Source organism: Meles meles, chromosome 10 (assembly GCF_922984935.1).
Source record: "Meles meles chromosome 10, mMelMel3.1 paternal haplotype, whole genome shotgun sequence".
Classification (NCBI taxonomy): Eukaryota; Metazoa; Chordata; class Mammalia; order Carnivora; family Mustelidae; genus Meles; species Meles meles.
In genome coordinates this window covers 72204034-72229598 of record NC_060075.1, presented here as the reverse complement: position 1 = coordinate 72229598, position 25565 = coordinate 72204034, and the positions used below count along the sequence as shown (strand labels likewise).

The following is a 25565-nucleotide window of genomic DNA, read 5'->3' as shown; positions in this document are numbered from 1 at the left end:
AGGGAAGGGACTACCTCAAGAAGAGAGGAATAGTTAATGCTACACAAGGCAAAAAAGTACATTCTGCTCTTTAAAATACTTCCATTATTGTTTCTTGCCCACAGGACAAAGCAGCAGGACAAAAATCTAACATTTACTGAGTATTTACTATACATGTCAGACATGATTAAGAATTTTTTTTTTTTTTTAAAGATTTTATTTATTTAGTTGACAGAGAAAGATCACAAGTAGGCAGAGAGGCAGGCAGAGAGAGAGAGGAGGAAGCAGGCTCCCTGCTGAGCAGAGAGCCCGATGCGGGACCCGATCCCAGGACCCTGAGATCATGACCTGAGCCAAAGGCAGCGGCTTAACCCACTGAGCCACCCAGGCGCCCCATGATTAAGATTTTTATCTGAAAAAAATAAATAAAAAATTTTAAAAAGAACTTTAAAAAAAAAGATTTTATTTATTTAAGGTAGAGAGTGAGAGAAAGAGTGCATAAGCAGGGGGAGCAGCAGGCAGAGGGGGAAGCTGGTTCCCCGCTCAGCATGGAGTCCGACCCAAGGCTCCATCTCAGGACCCTGGGATCATGACGTGAGCAGAAGGCAGACGCTCAACCGACTGAGCCACCCAGGGCCCCTAAAAAAAGAATTTCATCTGTGTCTATGTATTTAAACTTCTTAACCCTATAAAGTAGGCATTATCTCTTTTACAGATGAAAAGAACCAAGGCTGGAAGACTCAGAGATTGCCCAGTGTCATAAAGCTTATAAATGAAGGACCCAGAATTTGAACTCAGATAATCAGGCAGGAGAACCCTCACTCTTAACCACTGTACCTTCCATTCCATGGCTTACTAAGGCTTTCACGATCTCACCCCAATTACCAATGCATTCTCATCATTTTTTAAAAACTTTTATTTATTTGAGAGGAAGAGCAGAGCAAGAGAGGGAACACGCATGAGTGGGGCAGGGGTGGAGAGGGGAGCAGAGAGAGAGGGAGAAGCAGACTCCCCGCTGAGCTGGGAGCCCAACAGAGGGTTTGATCCCAGCACCCTGGGATGATGACCTGAGCTGAAGGCAGCTGTTTAACTGACTGAGCTGCCCAGGCGCCCCTCATTTTCATCTTTTAACTAGATTCTAGCACAAACTGGTATCTCTGTCCATCTGGTAACCTCCTGTTCCTGTGCAAAGACCTGCTCAGGGTATCTTCTCTGATCCTCGCTGATCTTCCTTCTCCCCTCCCATTTCCAGGGTCAGACTCCCATGTGTCACCCCAGAACACCTGACTCACTGAAGGCACTCAGTCTCCATCACTGAGTGAATAAATAAATGAATAAAAATATTTAGTTGTCCTATCAAAAAGCACACTGTACTCTGGAAATAGCCTGAGCCAAGTCTGATAAATTAAGTGGGGGATCAGGCTGAGTAATATTCTTTTGGGTCCAAAAAGAGGTGTGATAATAAAGTAAAGATGTTGATTTTGGGGTTTGGCTCATAAAACAGTTCTGAAGACAATTCCAAAAGAGTATGAGAACGTTTTGCTCAATTAGAACAGAGCTAGAAAAACTGGACTGCCTCCCGTGGGACAAGATTTATTTGGTCATATAAGTTCTAGTATGGCGTTTTTCATTTTTTTTCTTTGTCTCATTATTTTCGAGTCACACGGGATATAAGGCAATTGCACTTTTATTAAATACATTTCATTTCCTAAACAGTAAGCCCCCAAATAAGTTATCCCCATGTCCCCCCTCCTTTCTTTCCTCAGTAACTATCTTGACAAACTAAAGAAATATTTTATCAGCAGAGGGTGATTTTGTTTATTTCCAAAAGAGGGAAACAATTTGCTACTCTAATATAAATCTCCCCTTAACTCCAAGGAATGTCTTGCTCATGAAAGGAAAAACAAGGTCCAGAACCTACTAACTTGTGATCCATCGCCTTCAAAGCAATCCACGTTCGGCATATATTTGAGTTCACGCAGCTATTAGAGCAAAGCCTAAATCCTCTGTGTGTTTGCCAGTACAAAAGTATACTTAAGCCTAAACTAGGTCACAAAATGTTTTAACATGACAACATGTTTCACTCTTCCAATATTTTGAGAAATTTCCCAGGAGATACAGAAAGAGAGCTTCCGGAAACAAACAACTTCAATATCCTAGATTGCATCCGAGATAACCCCTGCCCCAACGTGGGTTCAGAGCACTATGAAAACAATAAAAGACAGCTAACCTGCACCACAGCACACATTCGATCTTTCTGTTTCTTCCAAGTCTCAATCCTGACACACCAATAAATCCATCCATGATTCTGTCCACTTCTCTAACCACACCTACCCATGTATTTTAATGTAACCAGTTTCTCCTATGTCAGAATTTTATAGATTTTTACATTATGCCTATGGAAGCAGTATACACAAAGGTTAGAGCTCAGCACTGGCTGACTGAACACGAATCTGCTAACGTCAGTATAAGCGTTTCCTGGCTGTTAATAGGATATCACTTAAAATATTTCCATTTCGTTGGATAATGAACAATAGTTTTGAAAAATAGGACCTTGGGAGTAGACAATACTTACACAACTTCTAAAAGGTTGCAGACATGTAGATAGTTAATCACTACCCTCTTAGCTCTATTTCTTTGTTAAAAGTAAAACCAAAAAGCAAAACTGGCTACACAGCCCCCTTTACGTAACAGAGAAATGAGCAGGTAACAAGTTGCTCTAGGACATCACAGTTTTTACTGACCTGATCTGACATCCTAGAAGGGTAATTAATACACGAGAGTTCATACAGTCTCTTCTCAGTCCTTCTAGTCATCCTTATTGAATAACCTGAGAGATAATCCTGTTTTGCAAGCGGCGAAATAAATACTGTTTATTTACTGTCTTTTATTGATCCTGACCTCCTCCTTTGATATTTCACTTCTTTTTTCCACATTTTTCAAATGCAGCGTGTATTTCCCTTTCAGAATTAGAACAGCAGTTTCTTAAAGAAAAACTGAGTTGGTAAGAGTAGGACATTCCCCCTTCAATAGATACATCTTATTTTTTAGATACTCGGAAGAAAATCACCCATGGAAATTCTAGAACAGCAAAGTACAGAATTTATACTTTAGTACCTGTTAACCACAGAGGTAAATGAAACACTAGAGAACTCTAAAATACTTCACTTATATACCAGCTGCACATTTTTCAAATGCTACTGTTAAAGGATTTGCCGAGAAGTTATCCGTCGGAGGTTAGTTGTCAGTCAGGGATCTCAGGTGAATGAAGAGACACAACAGTATGCATAAGGGGACAGGAAACATGTTAGCCCCCAAGTCAAACGAAGGAATGACTCTGAGAAGCTGGGAAAATCCAAATATAAGTGACGAGGATGAGATTGCCAACAGCCAAGACCAACCGATGAGGAGCACCTCAAATCTAAGGGACAGGGCTGCGATGGCAACCAACGGAGCGCAGTTCCTCAATCCAACTTACGTCCACAGAAAGCCGGTATTTCATCTTGACAAAAGCCAACTCTGGGAAAGACCCAAGCTGGCAGTGTGGCTCGGACCCTGTCACAGGTGAGGGAGTTTGTGTGACTGACAGAAGTTCCTCCCCTCTAGTCACGATGGCTGCGCTAAGTGCAGGGCTGGGAGGCCCCCAAGACGTCAAGATCCTCAGCCACCTCCCAGCATGGGCTCCACACACCTGGTACAACTGCCCCGCCGTCCTCTGGTTCTGCCACCGATAAGCGCACAGGGAAAGGCAGTGCCTCGGTTGGCAGATCTGAGCACACTTGAGAAGTACAGCTTTTATTGGAAAAGAGTAAATTAACATTTCGGTTCAAGCCTCGGTTTCTTATGAGGCTGGCATGAGTCTGTCATCCCTGGGCTCTCAATCCCTCTAGGTTTACTAATAAAATTGGGCTTCCAGCCTTTAATGCCAGGCAGATCCTGGAACATGGCAACCACACCACAGAATTGGCTCCCTGTCTCTGGGCAGCCAGCCATCATTCTCACTGACTCCTGAAAAGGCAACCGTGGTTACCTTGACCTTGAGACATACTTTTTCTTCACACTGTTAACAGAATGTTTCTGCATTTTGACTTCTAATTCATGCAACTTTTGAACTGTAAAAATAAAGACAGTACCTCGCACATATTCACCCAGGTTTGCTGGAAAAACTTCGAAAGCGACCATCTCTTTGGGCAGCACATAGGAGCACTTCTGAGAAGGCGAATACTTAGACTTAGCTGATACTGAATGAACTGCCTCATGGGGTGAGAAGTGCTGAATGGTGAGGACCAAACAATATAGAATCCCTCGTGGGCCTTGTCGAACATTCTTCCTTTCCCTCCACTGAGAATCAGCCAATTCATCAAGAGTAGGTCCCTGAGCACCTTGGATGTGCCAACACTGGAGATATGCCAATTAGCAAAACTGTCCCCACATTATTGGGTTCACTATCTCGGGCAGCCACTATACCTTAAGAGTCTACTTCCTTACCTGGGTAGGCTGGGGTAGAAGAAGATTGAACATGACTCTTCCCGGCTGAGATTTGACTTTTCAAGTGAATTTTTGCCAATGCGGTTACAGAGAATTTTGTTCCTGGCTTTAAACTATTCAAAACACAAATCTGTTCTATTCGTCTGATGTAAGACTAAACAAAAGCATTCATTAATAAAAAGCAGAGAAGACATAATGCCAAAATCTCTGCATATTTTAGCACATAATACATTTATCTTTTTCTAGGCAAAAGGCAGGCAACTTTTTCTAATTCAAAGAAAGAGAATGTTAAGAACTGTTTACAGCAGAACGATCTTCAATAATTCAGAGCCTGATGATCTAATGAAATTATTCTAAAGTGTCAAATGTCAAAATGCTGTATCAAATCTCTTCTTTTGCATTTCCGCACTTAAGTTAACATTGTGAGGAAAAAGGAATTCAACAAATAGTAGCTGTTTTATGGAAGGCTCACCCAATTTTTACCAAGCCCAATCAAGAGGATTAATTTCTTTGTTAATATGGATCGCTTCACGAATCTACGTGTCATCCTTGTGCAGGGCCATGCTAATCTTTGTATCATTCTGATTATTGTATATGTGCTGCTGAATGAGCATAAATTTTCGCAGACTGGCTACTTAAGAGCTCTTCTATGAAGAGTTCTTACAAATACCTTATATTTTTTATGAAATATGTCACCCTGATTTTTACAAACATCACACCCAATTTTTAAGTGTCTACACATAAGTTAATTAATCTACTCCTCGTATAGGTCAAAAAATGATCTGTGTGTGTGTATGTATACACAATTTATACAATATGGTATACAATGTATACATATATATACAATAAACAAAGACCACAAAACAAGAAACCTACTTACTTTAAGGTAAATTCACCCACACAGCAGAGCTGCTGTAAAGATGAAACCATTCACAACAGGCAAAATCAGGTTTGGGACATGTTTAAGGGTTTAGTTAAAGATTAGTTGTGAGATGGTAATGATGATGATGAACATGACTTATTCTTAGAATTAGTTTTTATTTCATTTATTAGAACAATTTTTTTTTAAGCATAAGGCTTCTCTTGATGCATACATTTAGCACATTATAAAGCCTTCATTTCTAGGCGAATGAAGGACACTCTATGACTTAGGGACTTCAGGGATGTTAATCACTTTCGATTCCTCCACTTGAGCAGGTCCCCTTAGGACAGCCAATTTCTCCACTTCCTTGTCTTCAACATGTGGCTTTTCTTCCTCCATCGTCTTTGCCTGATTCCAGATACTTCCTTCAGCCTTCACTTACCGCTCCCAATTCCTCTCTGCTCTCTGCATATGGTGTTTCCTTGTAACAGAAGAAAATCAAAGCCATTTGCCTGAACCCTGGGTCTTCTGTCTCTCATGTTTCACAGGAAAGCATCCTCCTCGTCAAGAAGAGGTATCCCCCACCAACTGTGCCCTCCACCCTCTCCTACATCCTCATTTCATCAATTTTTACTCTTTTCTAAAAAGATTTATTTATTTCAGAGGGAGGGAGAGAGAGAGCACACAGAGAAGTTAACAGAGAAGCAGACTCCCCACTCCCCACCGAGCAGAGAGCCCCACGCGGGACTCAATCCCAGGACCCTGGGATCATGACCCGAGTTGAAGGCAAACGCTTAACCCTCTAAAGCCACCCAGGTGCCCCTCAATTTTTCTCTTTATCATTGCTCTCCAATCTCTCCTCTGCATCTACAAACACACTCATATTTCCCTTGTATAACCTGGCTGTCATTCTACCAACATTCCATCCCTTCAGTTTATTTAATCATAGTCTACTCTCTGCAGTACATGTTCTTATTCCTTTGTTATCTGTGACCTGCCCCCCCCCCCCACCCCGCTCTTCCAGTATGTCTCTCAAAGACATACTGGTAACTTCCCACTACTAAATGCAATCTCTTCAACCTCTGGACAGTGCTGAAGATACCTGAAAGTAATACCTCCTTCTCCTCGAAACTCTCCCCTCCCAAGACTTTCCTGCGCTCTCTTGCATTTCTCCCTCTACTTCTTTGGTCTCTGCCTTCTCTGACCTTTTTTTCCCCTCAATCCTAAATGCAGGTAATCTCAAGGTTCCATTCTCAGTCTTATTTTTCCCCTCAACATATGGGTGCTCTTGCTCAGTCACTGATTTAATCTGGGGTATCCGATTTGACAGTGACCTTAAGGACCTACTGCAGACAGCAACTGTTTTGAGGCATGACTGGAAAACACCTGTGCCTGTGAAAACTGATGTGTGTTAACAAGTCGTTTTAGCTGGTGACACAAGCCTACTCGTGTGCTCAGTTTCCACATGGGGCGCTTGTGGGTTGCTCCCTGCAGGGGGACACATTATGTGCAGTCCGGTATTCCAAATGTGGGACTCAAAATGTTCTAGGTCTCCCAAACCATAAGAGACTCTTAATCTCAGGAAACAAACTGAAGGTTGTTGGGGGGGTGGAAGGGGAGGATAGGGTGGTTGGGTTATGGACATCAGAGTATGGGTATGGGCTATGGTGAGTGCTGTGAATTGTGTAACACAGAAGATTCACAGATCTGTACCCCTGAAGCAAATAATATATTATATGTTAATTAAAAATTTTAAAAAGATCTAGGTCTCCTTTAAGAATGTCACAGGCTTTCTGGACTCCTCTCTGGAGCTTGCAATTTCCTGTACTTCAACTCTAACTCTGCCTTGGCTACTTCCTGAGAGCACATATAAATCAACATGTTCAAAACAGAACTCACTGGTGTCCCTCAAACCTGCTCCTTCTCCTGGGAGTCCTGTTTCCAACAGGAGAGCCACCATTCTCTCACTCAAGCTAACCACCCCCAATTCATCTTGCTGACACTATGGCCCTGCTCACACCTAACCAGCTACCCAGACGCCAATTCTTACACTCAACTTTCAAACTTAACCCTTCCTCTCATTTCAAGGAAACTATCCCAATTTAGGCCACCATTTTTTCTCTCTCTCCCCTAGAAATGCTCTATCTCCTAACTAGCTTGCTTGTCTCTAGATTCTATTTCAACCTGGTTTATTCTATTATTACTCCCACCTTTTGTGCATTATCTCCACTACTTCCTTTCCCCTCCTGCTCTGGTCAACTCAACACCTCAGACTCAACTGGCATGCATCGTACGCCATTCATCTCCACTTTTGTGATTCTGCTCATTGTCTACCTCTTCTGTGGAGTCTAACTTTCCTGCTGCCACAAGTTAAATAATTTCTTCTTCTGCGGTAGCCTAGAATTGTATATGTGACTGCAAATGGTCCATATTACTTTATTCTTTGTTTATAGTAATTTGCAGGGGTCCCATCTCTTTCCTCCTACTAGGTCATGAACTCACTGAAAATAGGAACCGTTAATTCACCTTTTAATTCCCCAGTGCACATATTACTTATGGTGCTTATGGTAAGTGCCTCGCACTCAGGAGGTGTTTAGTTAACCTCTGCGAGGCGGAAAGTCATCTAAGGCACTATTTTATGACTGTATCCGACATTATACAGTGCTATTCCCTGTAAGCAACGTTAACTCTGGGAATGAGATCCAAACTGTAGCTGGACGCCTTAGCATCTTTGGGTCCATCCAAAAAGCATCTTCAAATCAGGCAATCCTGATACCCAAGTTCTAGAATATGCCCCTGTGGAAACTGGAATAAATATGCCAGAACCAACTTCCCAGTCTCTTCAGAATAAAGAGACACCACAAAAGCAAGCTTCATTTCTTGGGATATTACAACATTCCCAATTTTGTGAGTACCTGAATTGCCACTTTAGGAAAAAGGAGGAAATTTCAAGGTTCCATTTCATTTTCCATGCAACAAATAGGAAAGCTTCATCCTTTCATTCAGAGCCCAATAACCTACTAAATGGTAGACTAAAAACCATAATAAAGCTTTCAAATGTGTTTTACCTCTACAAATAGCAAATTTCTGGAAGCATGGAACTTAACCCTAATTGTGTGAAAAACTCAGCATTTATTAGTACTATTAAAATGTTTTCTTTATATTTAAGTATAAACACATCAAAGAAAATGGGCAAAATTTTCAAAATTAGCTAACAATGCCATCTTAAAATCAGCTGTAAATTTTATTCGACACTTTTTATTTTGTTTGGAGGTGGGGACAACTTTTATTTGTAACAGGAATTCCTTTCTTTCTTCAAACATTGGGAGTGAGCCTTTGTAGAAAGGATTATTTCTTTAGTTTCTAAGAAACAAACTGGAATATTTGATGCCTTCAAAATTTCTCTCATAAAAGACTTTGCACAAACAATCTCTTTTTTTTTTAACTATCTGATATTAAAACTATAGGAACATAGAATTTTAAAGCCAAAGGTCATCAAGTCTTAGTCCTCCTTTTTGAAAATGAGGAAATGGGGGGGGGGGGTGGGAACGGGGAGGCAAGGTTAAGGTGACCTGCCCAGGATCCCTCTGTGAACTGTCCTCCCACTGTATCATTCTGCCACTAAATGCAGCAAAAGTACCTGGCAAAGTTAATTTCAGGAGGGAAAGCATACTATCCTTACACCTTAAAAATTATCAAGTATTCTTCAAGGAAGCTTTAAAAATATCTGAAAAAACAAGGATGCATGCTTCGGTGTTCTAACATTAACTATCAAAACTCTCAGATGAATTCCAGCCTATTAAAAACCTAACTTTCCAAAAATGCAATATCCAAATACATCTTTCTGGGTTAGCAAAGTCCTCTCATTTTCTAAAATCATGGAAAGGTGCATTCCGCCTTCAAAGAATTCTCCCAATTTATCGTCCTCTCCTCCCAAAGTCACGGCCAAACCCGTTTATTACACAAGCAGCTAGCTATCACACAGCTTTTTAACTGTCGGACCATGTTGGTTTATGTATAAAGCTGCAGTTCCCACTGTTCCAGAGTTTGTAACATAGAACTGTTTCTTCCGTATAAAAATAGGCACTGCTTTTTTGCTTGTTCTCATTCCTTTAGGTGGTCAAGGACGCTCATGGTGGTGTCCTCACAAGTCTACAGATTGGGGTGTCTCAAATGGGGCACTATTCATATTTGAGGCCAGACCACGCTGTTGTGGGGAACTGCCCTGGGCATTTAGGGTGTTTAGCTGCATACTTGGCCTCTACCCACTAGATACCAGTAGTATCCCTCCAACTGTCAACCAAAGAGTATCTGCAGACATTGCCAAATGTCCTCTGGGGGCAAAATGTCCCTCGGTTGAGAAACTACTGCTATTCAGGGATAGCGTTCACTTCTGCATATGTTCTGATACTATTTTTAAAACCTACCATTTCCACGTAACCCCATCTTAGGATGGCCGGTTGTAATTAATCTTCTCAAGTTTGGTTTTTGTTTTTTTTTTTTTTTAAACTATCCCATTATTGTGACTGCCTTTGTGCATATTATTTTGATGTAATTTCTACAGAAATAGAATATCTCACACAATCCACTAAACAATAAGCATTTATTAAGCACCTGCAGCACGCTAACCACCAAATGAAGTCGGGAGCTCTATCCACAAAGATCTTTCATTACAGATGAAGGGAAGAAGACATGCACACGTGACACAAGCAAGGGCCCCACAGGACAAGACATAATACAGAGTTAAACCAGGGGGAGCAAACTTAATGACCAGTGGAAGCACTCACGTTTCCAGAAATGCTCTTAACGGAGCTGATGAGACCAGACCCTAACCTTTGAAGATGATTGCATATCAAACAGGTAAACCTCTTGGGCTTGGTGAGTATCAGACCATGTCAAGCAGAAGGGAACCTAATCCTCTAGGTCAAGTCTGGGTGAATATAAAAACAGGTGAAGCCTCAAGCTATCGATGACATCTACTACATTCATAAACTTCAGAATCACTCAATTCATCTTACGAGTTCTTCTCCGCTGGTTATTTAACTTACTCCCCTCATACGGGTTAATAACATTTTATAAATGGAAGCATTGGAAGGAAAACCATAAAACCTGATAGACCAGCCACTGTGGTAAACATAAAGACAATACAGCAGGCAATGAATCCAGAAGCTGGAGGGGGGATCTAATAAGAGGTGTCAATTGTCTGGAACGACCTTAGGCTTTCTTGACTTGAGGATGAGTGTATGAGTGTATCCTCCTGTAAAGAAGTGTACATATCCTTAGCCCTTTTTCAAAAATCTCAGATTCCCTAGCAGGGATAAAATATTCCAGGGATGAAAATTCACTAATGCACCAATTTAACTTCCTGCCCTTCATCCTGGATTCTAGTCCCAAACTACACCCTTAAGGAAATCCCAATTTTTCCAGTTGACCTTAATTCCACCCATCTCAGCCATCTCATCTTGCTTCCAATTAAACAATTTAGGAAGAAGGTTATTCCTACTCTGGGTTTTCCTTTTCTCACCCATGGATGGTAAGAGAAAGTACTAACGTCAGAGTGCAGATTGTGTGAATGTTAATCTTATTAATGCTAAATAGTGTTGGGCCTCTGTGCTTCCCCCAATTCATACCACAAACTTTTGCTATCTTCTGCCTCCCACAAATTGATGTTAGCCAGTGCCTTTCTGTAATGCAGGGCCTTCTGAACATCAGCACTATCAACATTCTGCGTTGTCTTTGCAGTAGGAAGCTGTCCTGTGCCTCGTAGGATATTTAACAGCATCATGAGCTTCACCTATTAGATGCCAGGAGCAACACCCTTCCCCAGCTATGACAAAGAAAATGCATCCAGACTGCTGAATATCCCCCCGAGAGGTAAAACTGCTCCCAGCAGAAGACCACTGCTGTAATGTGATCTTGGGAGAGAACTACCGGTCAAGCAGTGCTTGTACAGATAACCCCAGTTCAAAGACGGAACAAATGAGTACAAGTAGATCCAAAAGTCTATAATTTCTCCAACTCTAAACATATGGCCCCTTCTCTCGATTCAAGGGTGCTTGAAACCCCAATGGAAGAGAGTTCATCACATAACCAGTGCCCCCAAAGCAGGCGCACACAGAGTGGCCGGGCTAAACCTGGGAGGGGTCGGAAGCTGGTCTATGGCGCTGCCCGCCCCTCCAGCATCATTGCCATGTTGCTCCTTCTCTGGGCTCCAGTCGTCCAGGATCAGAAGAGATGCTGCTCATTTGGGTGTGTTGACAAAAGCCATTGGCCAGTGAGTTACTTATACCTAAGGTGTCTCCTATAGCCATCATGAAGCGACACAGCATTTCCACTCCAAGGTTTAAAATTAAAATCCATTTTCTGTAATGATGTTCTAATTTTTCAATCTGAAGAGCAGGACTCTCCTGCCCAAATGAGTAAGCTCTACGCACAGCTGTGGCCAGGAATGGGTTATGCTCACCCGTGCAACTGAGTCTTCGTGAACATCTTCAGTGTTCTCAAGGTGAAACTTCTTCAAGTTTCAAGTTTCTTTTTTTTTTTTTTAAGATTTATTTATTTGACAGATAGAGATTACAAGTAGGCAGAGAGGCAGGCAGAGAGAGAGAGGAGGAGGAAGCAGGCTCCCAGCTAAGCAGAGAGCCCAATGCGGGGCTTGATCCCAGGACCCTGGGATCATGACCCGAGCTGAAGGCAGAAGGTTTTAACCTGCTGAGCCACCCAGGCTCCCCTCTTCAAGTTTCTAAGGCTAAAAACTACTGTCAAGTGTTGGCATGCAATTTTAAACCTGTTAAGGAACACACAAATGGCTTTGAAATGCTTAGTCGAATGTCCAAGTGATATAAGAATTATCCTAAAGCTGCATTTTCATGACATTTGCTTCTTAAAGACTCAGATGTTATCTAGAACAACAAAGAATCAAATGTCAACCAATTTTCTTCACCATGTAAAAACAGGGTAAAAATCCAGTCCTTCCTAGACTGGGGCTTACTTCCCCCACACGGTGCCTCAGACGCTCTGAAATATGAACGAAGAACCAGTGTCTGCATGCTGGTGTGGGGCACCACACCAAAAACCTCACACAGACCCAGAGCTGTGAAGACCACCACAGGCCCCTGGATGTGGAGGTTATGAGGAAGCCCTGGGTATGAAGACACACAGGAAGTAGTGCGGACAAACACTCAGAGGCAACTCCCTGGTGCAAGACAGACCACAGGCACTCCTTATAGGGTTCTGCAGTCCAGAGGCCCTGTCCCAAAAAGACCAACGTGTAAAGATTCTCAAGAAGGGCCTGTGCATTTACATTAACATTCTTCTTTCTTGAGCTAGCTTTAGTGGGTCTCTAGTATCTCTATTCCTAACACCAAGCATGCTGGCTAGATAATGAACTACTCTCATCTGGTGACAAATCTATCTTCTTGGGGTGCCTGGGTGGCTCAGTAGGTTAAGCGTCTGCCTTCGGCTCAGGTCATGATCCCAGCGTCCTGGGATGGAGCCCCGTGTCAGGCTCCCTGCTCAGTGGGGAGACTGCTTCTCCTTCTGCGCCTCCCCTTGTTCGTGCTCACTTGCTGTCTCTCTCTGTCAAATAGATAAAACCTTTAAATAAATAAAAAATAAAATAAAATAAACAAATAAAAATCTATCTTCCTATGAGAGAGGGGGAAATGAAATTCTGGGGCTGGATGGAGGTCATGGGTCCACAATAATGTGGATGTATGTAATGTCACTGAATTGTACACCTGGAAATGGTTAAAATGTTAACTTTTATGTTATGTGTATTTTACTAAAAAGAAAAAAAATTTTAAAAACCTACTTTCTTGAAAAAGTATGATTACAATATCCTATCCATAGAAGCTTCTTATCCTCGACATCAAGTAAAACTAGATAGCTGGAGATTTTCCCCTTACAAAATATATAAAATGTATCTTCCAAGGGCTCCTGGGTGGCTCAGTCAGTTCAGCATCAGACTCTGAATTTCGGCTCAGGTCATGACCTTAGGGTCCTGCGATAGAGCCCTGCCCTGAGCTCTGCACTCAGCACTGAGTCTGCTTGAGCTTCCCTCCCACTGCCCCTGCTGGCCCACATGTGCTTCCTCCCTCTCTCTCAAATAAATAAATCTTTAAAATATATATGTATATGTATCTCTATTCCAAACCCCCACCAAATTTAGCAATGTATTTTGAGAATGTATCTAGGACTGTTTAAAATATATCCCTTTAAAAAAATAAACAACTGTAGACTCTTTTTTTTAAAATAAATTTTTACCCATTTATTATTTGAGAGTGAGTGAGTGAGCGTGGGCATGTGAGAGAGCATGAGCAGGGGGAGCAGCAGGCAGAGGGAGAGGGAGAAGCAGGCGCCCCACTGAGCAGGGAGCCCCATGCGGGGCTTGATCCCAGGACTCCAGGATCATGACAACAGCTGCAGGCAGATGCTTAACCAACTGAGCCATCCAGGTGCCCCTACAATTGTAGACTCATTAGTGGCTGTTTTTTAGTGATCCCCCACCACCACTATTCCTTTATCTTTATCACTACTTACTACTTGATTACTGTCTTTATTAAGTGCAAAATGGATATGCATACGTTCCCACAGGAAGAGTGGCGGGCATGTGAAGGAGAAATGAGGAATCCGATGTCCTAAACTGATTACCACTTGTATGTATGTTTAAAAGAAGTCAGTTCACATTTTAACATCATATGACAAGAGTTTCTCTGTAATTGCGTAACAGCCACAAGATACCACATATAATAATGCCACAGGAATTTTACAACATGTAGAACAGACCAAAAACTCTTATTTGCATGTCAAGTAGAACAACATTTTTATCCATATTTTCCTACTCTAAGACCAAAAGCTGATGAATGCAAGATGAATTTACTTTATGTTTCCCCACCAAAAACATAACATGAAAAGAACAAACAAATGTAGGTTTGGGGTAAGATGTCGACAATTCAAGATAAACCACACTGAAGCTGTAGCTCTTACCAATTCTGGATCCAAACTCATTTTAATTCTTAATTACTTTCTTGTACATTTAGGTGTTTTTTACTTTCCTTCTACTTTTTTCTTTAACATCATTTCTATCCGTTTAGTCTAGGGATACTCTCTCAGAATCTGCCATCCTAAATTTGAGTTTCTCGTGACATTTCAAAGCTTTAAGAAATAATTTATTTAATTCGATCTCTTCTAAATTTTTTGGCCATTCTCTACTTTATTTACCTCTATACATCCAGAATTTTCTTACACGTTTGTCTTGCAGATTATTCTCTACCTAAACTCTCCACTTGCTCTTCACTACTCCCATCTCAGCCTTTCCCTCCATAATCTCTAGATTTAAAAGAGTGAAATTTTAGGGGTGCCCAGGTGGCTCAGTCGGACAAGCATCTGGCTCTTGATCTGGGCTCAGGTCATGATCTCAGGGTGGTGAGATAGAGCCCCACGTGGGGCTCCAAGCTCAGTGTGGAATTAGCTAAAGATTCTCTCTCCCTCTGTCCCTCCCCTCCCTCTCCAGAAAATAAGAATGAAATTTTATATCTAACCAAAACATAACACAATAGGTTTTGTTTCTTCAACAGATAAGATGTAATGCCTCTCCTTTTTCATGGAAAGCCAAGTCATACAGCCAAGTTAACATTTTATCAACTGTAATTCTCTAAATAGCAGGAATAGGCCACATTTATCGTACCTGTGGCTGGGAAGGATAATAATAGAGAGTAAGTCTTAAAGTATTTTCTCAATGATCGATGAAGTATTAAATTACAAGTTTTAGTGTTCAGTGTATTTGTCATATTCTAATTCTTTGAAAATAGGTCTTAACGGTCAGAAAAGATGACAATTTTCAATTAACTAGGTTTTCTTATTAACTGGAGCATGCAATTCCTTAATTAGGCAACTAAACAAAAAGACTTTCCTGTAAATGTAAAAAATTACAAAAATTAGAAATCTCATCTGGTGGGTGCCTGGGTGGCTCCGTCTTAAGTGTCTGCCTTCAGCCTGGTCCTGACCCAGGCTCCTGGGATCGAGCCCAGCACTGGGCTCCAGCCCAACACTCTCCCTCTGCTCCTCCCTCACCCCCCTACTTGTGCTCTCCTTCACTCGAATAAATAAAATCTTAAAAAAAAAAAAGAAAAAAAATCTCATATAGTAGTTTTCTTCTTTAGTGATAAGTACCCAATATGCAGAATGCTCACTAAATCAGCAGATGAGAGAAAATGCAAAAGGAATCGAAATGTCACTTTCTGTACCGTGGGCAGCACCAGAGGCTGGAGTCTAAGCAAATGCTACCAATCCTCAGACTCCCACAGCAGCATCTCCGAGAACATCCAAGAAAAGAAGCGGTTTCATTAGTTTTTGCCCATACTGGTCATAGTTCTCATATTCTTTGTAATGATTTGTGACGCTTCTGAATGCTCTATTCCCTAATGCTAAGTTGCCCAAAGAATCTGGTAGAAATGCTTGTAGACCTGTCTGAAACAAATGACCTCCACACTAAGTACCTTCTAGAAAGTAAATGCTCTTTAAAATAATTTACTGCTGACTGGACAGGTGCTCTGTCTGGCAAAACCTTCTAAATTCTGCTTATTTTCTCCCATTATCTGTTTTTTATTTTAGTCAACTATGGAGTGAAATTCCACGTTCAATTTTGCAATGGTCTGAATCTCTCTGAAAATGTTTGGCTTTGGAATGAAGCACTTCATGTAATTTGTCAAGTATTTTGAGGTTGGGTGGTTAGATGAAACAACCAGAGCATAATTCATTTTCAGCTTGTAGGATAGTCAAATAAACAAAAATATGTTTCTGAATGAAAGACATTCAAAGGAATACATATTCCAGCATATTTTCAGTATGATTATGTAACAAAACACCACTTCAAAGCTAACTTTTCATTTGGATTACATGTGCAAAAAGGTCAGGGCTATGTTTTCTGTAGGAATTTTTACTTTTGCTTACTTGGAAGCAGTTAAGTTCTTGCTATTTAGGGGCCTCTGTAAAGATAAAAACACATAAAGAAGCATTTAATAATAGAAGTCCGCGTTAAATACAGCATTGTTTTTGCTGTAAGTACCTCTTCACTGTAAACTACTGTTTTAAAATTGTCTTCAATAATAAAAATTTATTTCTAGAGAAAGTTTATGTCTGGATAATGTATAAAGTAACTTTAAAACTGCTTCATAAATTTTTAAACAATTTGGCTGTTGACATGGGTAAATTCTGAACCGTGTCCTATAATTAATGTTATAATAGCCCAGGAAAACAGGTAAAAAAATTACAAGGTTTTCTAAAATTTTCAAGGCTTTCTGAAAGGCTTCGGCCTCCAGATGTCTCAATACTAATAGTTTTTTAGTCTAGTAATTTTGACTAATTCTAAATATGAAGCTAATTAGTAAATACAATTTGGTCTCACAGAGGGGGCTGTGCTGGACTATTCAGAGAGCAACAAGGGGGACAATGGAACAGATCACAGTTTCCCTCCCTGCTCCACACCCTGGGTCCCTAAGCCTTGCCTACAATCAATGTAGCAAAGACACTGCAAATGTAGTTTGAACTTTATTTCCTCCCACCTCTGCCCCAGTCATCGGACTGCACAGAAACAATACAGAGACCAAATGAATTCTATATATAGCAGGACAGTCTTACATTGAGAGGTAAGGATGTATTTATTTATTATACTCCAGAGCCAAAGCTACTTCTGATCTAAAGAACAAAAAGCAGGTAATCCGGCACAAAATACAATGGCTCATCCCTAGTCCCATTAATTAATGTGCAACAGAAAGGAAAGAATGATTTCTGATCTCAAATGTCTGATGATGAGGAAACCAAAGGTTCCCTGAAATGCTCAGTCTGGACCAAGGTCATATGGTATTATTAGCCCTAGCACGGCGACAGAGAGAAACCAGGAAGTGCTGAGTCATCAGGAGCATAAGTGACTAGCTCGTCAGCACTTCTGGCGCCAGGTTCAGAGGTGAGTGTACTTCCTTTGACCTGCCACACTCTTCCTTTTCTCACTGGCCTAGGGGAGGCAAGGCCATGGAAAGCGGACTGCTCCCATGTTGAGCAGCAGGAACCCTAACAAATAACTCTATTTAACAGTCCCAATTCAATGAGCATCAGTCTCTATGTAGGACTATTAAAACTAATTATTAGAAAAATCAAAATATAGGTAGCATTTAATATGTCAAAATAAGTGATGATACCCTCAGCTCCTGGTAATGGAAGCCAGTTTCCTCCTTAAATAATCAGTGTTCTCTTGCCAGCATCCAGTTTATTTGCATTCAATTCCCAAATGAAGTCATATCCAAATGATCCCAGCAGGACTAGATCACCTGGAGGACTAGACAGAAAACCCTAAGATGTGGGAAATAACACCTGGAGTCGAGGTGACCTTGAACAGGCCATTTCAATTCTCTGTGTCAGTTTCATTATCTATAAAATGGGAGTAACAATCCCTACCAGCTGTGAGGATAACTCAGTTAGTAGCACTTAAGCAGACAACCGCCAGGCAAAAAAGGAATGAGACTTGTGATTTCTCTCTGTCAAATAAATAAATCAAATCTTAAAAAAAAAAAAAGAAAGAAAGAAAGAAAAACGGAAGAAGGGACACCTGGGTGGCTCAACCGGTTAAGCAGTTAAGCATCTGCCTTGGGCTCAGGTCATGATCCCGGGGTCTTGGGATCAAGCCCCATGTCAGAATCCCTGCTCAGTGGGAAGCCTGCTTTTCCCTCTCCCTCTGCCTGCCACTCTGCCTACTTATGTTCTATCTCTGTCAAATAAATGAATAAAAAATCTTAAAGAAAAAAAAGTTAAAAAATAAAAAAAAAAATAAAAAATGGAATAAAACCAAATCTTGATCTCAGGCTCCAAGCAATTCATTAGACGTGTACGATAATTTCACTGAATAGAATGTTTACGTTGTCACCCAGATTAGAGTCCACACAAGAAGTAAATCTGGAAACACTAACAGTAGAACATGGACAGTATTCAGTAGTACTGGGCTATATAAAAGTATATTTTTAAAAAGGTGATTATATATGAGAAATACCACAATAATACTTTACTAAAGAAAATCTGAAGTGACATCAAAAATTAGCACTCAGCATTTTTTAAAAAAGATTTTATTTATTTATTTGACAGAGAGAGAGGGAACCCAAGCACAGGGAATGGGAGTGGGAGAGGGAGAAGCAGGCCTCCCGCACAGCAGGGAGCCCAACATGGGGGCTCCATCCCAGGACCCTGGGATCATGACCTGAGCCGAAGGCAGAGGCTTAACAACTGAGCCACCCAGGCGCCTCAGCACTCAGCATTTCTCTGCAGAATCTCTACAGGTCTCCAAAAGCATATTCAAATTAAATCAACTTTTCCTCAATCACTGGTAATTAACTTTTTAAAATCTTGTTTAACGTTGTAATTTTGGTAACTGAACAAAACAAACACAGCAAGCATTACTTTTTGCACTATTTTATTGCACTGAGGTAATTTTTTTTCAGTTATATTATGGAACAAAACAGCATTGTGAGCTAGCCAGGGATTCAACTACATGTACCAAGTTGCATCTACTCGGTATCTTGGATTACCACATCCTAGATATAGCAGTGGCCTTTGGACAATTATCTTTGCAGCCCCTCTGCAGTCTCTGTCCACTTAGATGACTCAGACATGACTGAAAAAAGATTTACATTCTCCCGACTATGTGTGAAAACAAAACAGGAAGATTGTCTCTTGGCCTTAACTCTCAAAAGGAAGAACAGGCCAGGGTGACTTCATTAAATCTTGAGATTAAATGTGGAAATGATTTTAGCACCCAGAGATGACACAAGATGGAAAAGAATTCAAGATGACAACATAACTCTACCAAACAGCTAACGTTTGCTGAACAATTAATTTCCATATCCGCTGTGCTCATATCTTAACTAGTACCTGATACAAGGTCTGCCTAGGGCTGCTTACCCATAGGAAAGCTGGGTGGACTTGATGGAGTCTTGCTGGACTTAATAATTTCTGTCCAAGAGAATGAGAGCTGCACATTATACCAGAATTTCAAGAGGACTCTGCTGAGTTCGGCCACATACTGCATGAATAAAACCACTCTCCCTCCAAACATTCCAAGTAGCTGAACGGTGATACCAAGAAGGAGAGGCAGAGGCAGTGAGGTAACTAAGTATTTGCCAAGTGTCAAACACGTAACAGGAACCTAAATTCAGAAACATCATTTAGTATGTGTCCTAATTTTACAAATGAAGATACTAAAGCTCAGACAGGTGAGAAGTACAATGTCGCCAAGTCACACGGTCAGGTGGGAGAATGTGAATGTGAGCACACATCTGACCTTGACTCTTGGGTTATCAATAATATCCAAGGCTCAATTAATAATGTGGTTGTAGTTCCAAGACTCCATGTGCACCCTCATGCTTTTTATTTAAAATTTCACACTCAAACTTTTTAGGATGCCACCACAGGACCTTCCCAAGAACACCACATATTACACTGCTGAACTGTGGTTCATGACATGGTTTACCCTACTAAGCACCTGCTCCACCATTTCCAATAACATGAATGAAGTGGATGCTGACCCACAATCAGCAGAATGTATTTTCAACCGTCATACTGACTGGGTGATCAGACTTTATTCCATTGCAGAAAGATAGGTATGTGAGATAATTAATAACCGTCTAGCACTAGGACTGCAGGCTTCTGACAGTAAGGTTTCTTCTGCGCAACTTTTGACTCAATTCCCAACCTTGGTCTGTGCACACATGGTCGAAAAACTTTTTCAGCCACTCAACGGTGGCCAAGAAAGCATGTCCAATTCACAGTCATTTATGCTTGGGGATTTTCTTTTTATATAAAAATGGGAGAAATTTTTGAGGACCTCCAGTTCCTTCAAATCACATTAAGGTAGAATTCTACCTCTGCCACAGTCAGTTTATTGGAAATGCTAAGGAAAAGCCCATGAAAAGGGGACAGAGGTGAAAATCAAGGTTGTAGAAAATTTGGGAGAGAGAGACAAAGAGAATCAATCGTATAGAACACTGTTAGGCTTAAAAAAAAAGGGGGGGGGGGCAAAAAAACCCCAACAAAACAAAACAAAACAACAAAAACAACTGCAGCAAAGCGGTCTCCATTCGAGCCGTTGGTTTTGTTCCCTGACTGCTCCCCCACATATCTAAGTGCAGTGAGTACATTCCCAACTCCTACTGCCAAGTTAAAATGAAAACGTTCTCAGTCTAGAAATGATTGAGGTGGTTTTCTTTAATCAAATTAGAGCAGCCAAATGTTCCTTTCAAAGGTAACTGTCTACTCTGCAGCTGTATGCAAACTACCACATCAAATGTGAGGGAAAAAATAGCGATAGAATTGTGTCCTTACAGTACAGTGCTGGTCGCAGAGACGGAGAAACAAAAGCATCAGTACAGCTAAGAATTACATTCACAGTGAGCTTCCAGAAATATGCTGACTTCACAAACTGCGAACAATGTCCTGAAACTTCAGTACATAATTAGCTATTTTGGGGAAGGGAGGAGTATGGGGGGAAATTCCCCCTTAAAAACAGCTAAGCAGCAATAGATACCTTGAGTCATTTACCCTAGCGACCAAAGCCTCAATGAGAAACATTAAAAGACTGGCTGAGACTTCATGCACAAAAAAAATCTCATAGACCTTGCTTTTTCACTTCCTGTCTCCATCAGAAACACACCACAGTGAGTAATCTTGAGTATCCAACAAGCTTCAATTAAGCTTGTAATGATTCATTTACATGCAGAATTTATTCTTTTAACTCATCAGACATGGGAAATTCCTGCAAAGAATTAATTCATAGTGGGCTTATTTTTTTCAGTTGGTTTCTCTGAAGAAAAAATCAACTGGCTAACATTCCCACTGTGATGTCAAATTAGTTTACTGCGTGTTACGGGTTTGCACCAGCTGTTGGGATGCCACATGAAAACCTAGAAATGATAGTATGAAAACCAAGAACGACCATGATTGTAGATCACCAGGTGCAACAGGCAACTGGAAGACGGTGACAATGTTCTTTCTACATTCACAGCTCTTCTCCAGAATGTCAGCGAAATTAAGGCATGCCACAAAAATCGGGGAAAAATCCATCTTACATGATTTCCATATGTCTCCAGAGCACATGTTCTACAACGTTTTTTGCTCCTGGTGAAATGGACGGGCTATTCCTTGAGTCACACTACTACTAATCTATCCGAATGTGAAGATTACTACATAAATAAAACCTCCTATAGGTTATAAGCAATTTTCAGGCCACTACCTTTGGCGACACCCTGATGCTCCCACTCAGGAAAGCAAAGTGAACTGCAAGAAATAATGACATTTTAGTTATTTAATGTTTTATTTTAAGAAACAGATTGGATGGGACTTCCACTTCAAAATGGCAGCTGCAAGAGCACCTGGTTGGGTCAATCCGCTAAGTGTCCAACTCTTGATTTTGGCTCAGGTCATGATCTCAGGGTTAAGGGATGAAGCCCTGTCTAGGGCTCCGTGCTGGGCATTGGAGCCTGATTAAGATTTACTCTCTCCCTCTGCTCCTCCCCACTCCCTCTCCAAAACCAGCAACAACAACAACGATAACACAATAAAAATAGTAGAGCAACTGCAAACACTTGCCTCCAATCTTTCTCAATATACTGCTAAAGAAAAAGAAAGACCCATTAAGTAAAGAAAGATGCCATCAAAAAATTGAGAGTTTAGTAGATTTTCTGGATGACTGAAAATAAACAGAACCACGTTGATGGAAGAAACTGACAGAGAAAGTCACCAATAAGACAGTGGTCCCTAGACTGGTGAACATGTAATTCAGGAAACATATTAAGAAAATATCTTTTAATTACAGGCTTTTTAAAAAAATTTCTTCACTTCAAAATCATCATTTTTGTGCATTTTAACATATATATTATGTATTATATATAACATATATATTATTTATATATATTATATATGCATGTGCGTGTGTATATATATCTGTATACAGAGGTAACTTTTGTAAGTCAGTGAGTATCAGGGGAATGCTCAAATATTTCTACTGAAGGGAAGGCCAGTGCCCTAGAACAAGCTATAAGGGCACTGTGGAGGAAGCAGGAGCAGGACTGAGCCAGCAGATGTGATGGACAAAAGGAGAGAGAGATGCAGCCCAAGCAGGGGAGTCAATTGAAGGAAGGTCTGTAACAGGTAACTGCACTGGTCAGCGTCCCCACTGTCATCCCCATACCAAGGACACTGGGATAAAACTGTTCTTATTATGGCATTTGGGGCCTCTTCCTTATCCTGACAGCCAGTTTTCCTACTCACTCAAAAGTAAAGCCATTCACTCACCCCTACTCTAAGTGAGCCTGTCAGAGATACTCCATCCCTGCTCCAAATGGGCCTCCCAGATTTTCTACTCAGAAATGAGATCTTGGGGCACCACGGTGGCTCAGTCGATTAAGCATCTGCCTTCAGCTCAGGTCATGATCTCAGAGTCCCAGAATCAGAATGAGCCCCATATCGGGCTCCCTGCTCAGCTGGGAGTCTGCTTCTCCTTCTCCCTCTGCTCCTCCCCCTGCTTGTGCGCTCTCTCTCTCTCTCTCAAATAAATGAATTTTAAAAAAGAAAAAGAAATGAGATTCAGCAGGGAGGAAAAGTCTTATTTAACAGCCATATCAGCTACCCAGTTTTTATAAAAAAGAACAAAAAAACACTAATAGATATACAAGGCAGTAAGAGAGCGAGAGAGTTCAGACTTACCTGCCACAAACACTAGAACTAGAAAAATATATAAAACAACTGTTTTCAGACACTAGACTCTAGGTAGTATAGAACGGTGATCCCTGAGAGCAGGGAAATCAATGAGGGAAGCCTTAAACTGGCCTTGCGGCTTTCTGTGTGGACACCATTTCCAGACCATAGGCACATGGAGGAGGAACCAGAGTGAGGACTATAGTATCACTGAGTTGAGTAGGAAGATATCAAGAAGCTAAGAAGACAAGGAGGTGAAGGTGACTAAAATTTATAAGACAGAGTACTGAACAAAAAGCCACCCAGAAAAAGAGCTTCAGAAATCTATGTGGTGGGGCGAGGGTTGTCTACTGAGTCCTTTCCTGAATATCAACCTGCACAAACAGCACAAGACCAGGCAAAAACTGCTTCTGAGGAAAGAACGCTGACTAGGAAGTTGTAAACTGAATGATTCCTAGAGCTCACAAAGGGCAAGAAATCTTCAGTTTGTTCCCATCAGCCAGAGAAGAAAAGACTACAAAAGGCTAATGCCTTGGTAGTCAGTCTACACTAGCCCTAAAGTAAAGCCTACACTAGACGCCCTCCTCAAAAACAAAAACTACAAATAAGGGTTGAAGGATCAAACTGAACCACAAGTAACTTTACTGTCCACCAAACAAAGTCCAACACCCTTTAAAAGAAGAAAACAAAATCCAGCAGTCAACAATGTAACATTCATGTTTGGCATCCAATAAAAAGCATTAAACATGCAGACATACAGGAAAATGTAGCCCATAACCAGGAGAAAGTTCAATCAACAGAAATAGACACAGAAAAGACAGAGATTATGGAATACCAAAGGAATCAAAGCAACCCTTATAAATATTATAAATATGCTAGAAGACCTAAAGGAAAATGTGAACACAATGAGGGAGGAAAAGAAAGATGCTTAAAAAGAATCAAATGTAAAATGTACCAAGATCAACTACACAGACCAAAAGAAGTCTTAATAAATTGAAAAAGGATTAAAATCATACAGAGTTGTTCTCTGATCACAACAGAATTTTAGACAGAAAAGAATTTGAAAAATCCTGTACGTGTTTGGAAATTAAAGAACACAAATCTAAATAAGATTTGTCATGAGTCAAAGAAAAATCACCAAAATAAAGTTGAAGTATTTTGAACTGAATGAAAATGGAACCAAAATATACCAAAATTTATGGGAGGAAAATAAAGCAACATAAATGGTTACATTAGAAAAGAAGAAAATTCTAAATGAATGAGCTAAGTTTCTATTTTAGGAAGTAAAAGAGCTAATTAAATGCAAAGTAAATAGGAAAAGGAAATAAAAATAAAAGTAAATATAAACTGGACAAGAGACAAATGATAAAGGAAATTAATGAAACCAAAAACTGATTTATCATCAATAAAACTGCCAAAACTCTACCTGTATGGTTAAGAAAAAAAAAGGAGGGGGGGACATACAAATTACCAATATCAAGAATGAAAAGATTCTGCAGACATTAAAGCTAAAAGAGGATAAAGAATTTATACCAATAAACTAAAAAATCCATGAAACACACACATACCTTGAAAAATACAAATTAAAAAAAGTAATTTTACTACATGGCCTGATGTCCATTAAGGAAATAGAAACTGTAGTTAAAACCTTCCCATAGTGAAATTCTAGGCCCAGATAACTTCCCGGTAAATTCTATTAAAGGTATAAGAAGGAATTAATATTAATGCTACAGAAAATCTGTCAGGGGAGCTGTAAACACTTCCCAACCCATTTTATAAGGCCAGTATTACCACAAAACCAAAATCTAAGACATTATGAAAAAAGAAAATTACAGAATATCCTTCATAAACACAGATGTAAAAATTCCTAGCAAAATTTCAAAAGGCAAAATTGCAAAAAAAAATTTTAAAAACAAGAACAAAATTGGAAAACTTAACACTACCTAATTTCAAGACCTACTGTGAAACTACAGTAAATAAAACGTTATGGCAGTGGCAAAAAGACAGATACACAAATCAATGGAACAGAATGGAGTCCAGAAATAGACCCAAATGTATTTGGTCAACTGATTTTTTACAGAGTTACCAATGTAATCCAAATTGAAGAAAGCACAGACTTTTCAACAAATGGTCCTAGGACAGCTGGGTTCTATACAAGGAGAAAAATGAACTCTTAACTCAAGCCAAACACAAAGATTTAACCTGAACGTTTCACAGACTTAACATAAAAGCAAAAAACTGTAAAATTCTAGAAGTAAACATAAGAAAAAAAATGTATGTTTGTGCTTTTGGGGTATGCAAAGATTTCTTAGATGGCATATAAAAGAAGGACAAACCATCAGAGAAAAAAAATTGTAAGTCAGACTTTTGAAAAAATTAAAATCTTCTGTTTGAGAGACATCATTAAAAAAAAGAAAAAGAAAAAGGCAAGCTATACACCTGAAAAATGTATCTGCGATACATATATCTGGCAAAAGACTTTTCCAGAATATATAAATAT

At 40.3% G+C, this 25565-nt stretch overlaps 1 protein-coding gene and 1 non-coding gene across 4 annotated transcripts in view; both read right to left on the bottom strand.

The window, feature by feature from the left end:
- CDK6 (cyclin dependent kinase 6) overlaps nt 1-25565 on the bottom strand; it is a 239383-nt gene that overhangs the window by 194125 nt on the left and 19693 nt on the right. The window lies entirely within an intron of this gene.
- Nucleotides 4980-5081, bottom strand: LOC123952387. The gene has a single exon (XR_006820637.1). It is a non-coding gene; the product is annotated as a U6 spliceosomal RNA (small nuclear RNA).